The following is a 2,248-nucleotide window of genomic DNA, read 5'->3' as shown; positions in this document are numbered from 1 at the left end:
TCTCAGTGGCAGTTGTCAGCACGGGGGGTCCTGGTCAGAAATGCCAGAACATTCCAGCAAAGGTGACTGCCCATCTGGGGATTAGCGAAGCCGCTCAACCCCAGGACCTCAGAGCTTTGGGTAGGGAGTTGCCAAGTGGCCAGATGCCGGGGGTGGGGGGGGGCGGGGGGTTGCCTGAGCCCAGCTCATCTCCCCAGAGATTCGAGTTCAGACTCATGGAAGGTTTTCCCTGAGAACACCTGGTCTGGCTTTGCAATGAGCACCTGCTCCAAGCCCTCCCACAAGGAAACACACTGCAAGGAGCTCTGGAAATGTTTCTGGTCCCAGGCTTGCAGAACCTGCAGGCTCTGGGCCCAGGACAGAGCTCTGTGACTGTCATCCTGACTGCAAGGGAGGAACTCATGCAGGGCTTTAGAAACAAGCCTGGGCACCCCCTCTGGAACCCCCACACTGGGGCAGGGAATGGACAGCTGGAAGGCCATCTGTGTGTACTGCGGTTCAAGGAAAGGGGTCCTGAGTCCTGCCCTCTGGGCCCCACCCTGCCCCCTAGCTTCTGTTTTCTCATCTATAAATTGAGGATTCTGGAAAAGGTCCTGAGCCAAGGGAGATCCTGGGAATGGATGTCAGGACCTGACCCCAATTCCTACCTGAGCCAGGCCCCTCCCACTGTGATCCGTTTTCCATAGTGGATTTCTAGGCAGAGGTTATTTGAGAAAATCACTCCAAGACTATGACGGGGTTTGCAAACCCCTGGCCTGGGCTGTGCCTTCCAGCTTCCAGGCAGGAGGCCCTGAGTCAGCAGGAGCTCAAACCTCCTGGGGCTGCTGGAGAATTTCCCAGGGGATCCCAAGGAGAGATGCCATCCACCTGCGGAAAGGTGGGCTGTAAATCCCTGACCCCTGAACATCGCCATCACAAAGGTTCTGAACAGGCACCCACAGCTTCAAATCCAGGCAGCTGAGCTAGCTTGGAGCAGAAGCCACTCAGCCAGTACCCTGTCTTGATGACCCGTCACAATTCAGGACCCGCCTGGCACAGGGCCTGGCCCTAGTGCTGTCGAAGATTCAGGAAGCAGAGGAGCCAGAGACTCATCAGAATGGAGTGGAGGTCAAGGATGCTGGACAAACACCTGGGACAGTGCACACAGAAGCAAAGCAGTGCTCCCGAGGGAGTCCCAGCAGATCACAACACTCACGCGGGATTTCTTTGAAAAACCACTGAAGTTCTACAGGAAGGCACTGACGAGCAGCAGAGACGTGAGATGAGCAGCACCATGCAGTTCTCCCTGCCCGTTCCAAGGCTGAGCCGCCTGTGGATGTCCCGGCCTGTTCGCCTAGCGTCAGCCGACCCGCAGGGCAGGGCCAGCATCCCGTGTGTGTGTTGCCACCACGGCATCACCGTTAACGGTGATGACAACAGCTACTCTTGGTGGGGACCACACAGACTGCCAAGCAGGAGATCGGGGTTTCCCCCAGGCCACCCTGTGAGGTGGCTACTCTTGGTGCAGATGAGGAAACTGAGGCTCAGAGAAGTTTAGTGACTTGCCCAAATTCACACTGCAAGTAAAGACCAAAGCCTGGGCTCCAATCCAGGTCTGAATCCAATCCAGCTCTCACCTGCTCTGTGTTAGTCGGTCAGTTGTGTCCGACTCTTTGTGACCCCATGGACTGTAGCCCACCAGGCTTCTCTGTCCAGGAAATTCTCCAGGAAAGCATACTGGAGTGAGTTGCCATTTTCTACTCCAGGGGATCTTCCTGACCCAGGGATCAAACCCAGGTCTTCCGTATTGCGGGCAGATTTTTGACTATCTGTGTCACCAGGGAAGTTACCTGCTGTGTAGATTTTCCCTATGTGTTTCCTTATGCTCCTCACAAAGCAAAGGAAGGCTTTGCAAGTTGTGACAGTTCTTTGCCTGGAGTTCATGTGAGACCAGCTTAACCAATGAAGAAAGGAAACTGTTCTTTCCTGGCAAAGCCCCTGGTCTCTCCCTACTCTGACCCTATGCCCTGATTCCCTGTGCTTCCTCCCAGACTATAAGCTCCCAGCATCCCCCCTTCAGAGAGACTTGGGTCCTTCCTGCAACCCCCAGTACCAGCCCCAACCCTGAGGCTGTGAATTCACTGCCTCTGGGCCCATGCCCCCTGGACCCACCAGAGAGAGCTGGGCTGTGCCATGTGCCCAACATGCCAACCCTGGCTCAGCCGCCTTTCGGCCGGGTCTGCTTCAGCTGAGAAAGGACAGCAGGGCA

At 56.1% G+C, this 2,248-nt stretch overlaps 1 protein-coding gene across 1 annotated transcript in view; it reads left to right on the top strand.

The window, feature by feature from the left end:
* The window catches only part of CAMTA1 (calmodulin binding transcription activator 1), a 973,198-nt gene that overhangs the window by 867,109 nt on the left and 103,841 nt on the right, over nucleotides 1-2,248 (top strand). The window lies entirely within an intron of this gene.

Source organism: Bison bison, unplaced genomic scaffold (genome assembly GCF_000754665.1).
Source record: "Bison bison bison isolate TAMUID 2011002044 unplaced genomic scaffold, Bison_UMD1.0 scf7180017864289, whole genome shotgun sequence".
NCBI lineage: Eukaryota > Metazoa > Chordata > Mammalia > Artiodactyla > Bovidae > Bison > Bison bison.
The sequence above is the reverse complement of the archived record's forward strand: the minus strand, read 5'-3'. Positions and strand labels throughout refer to the sequence as shown.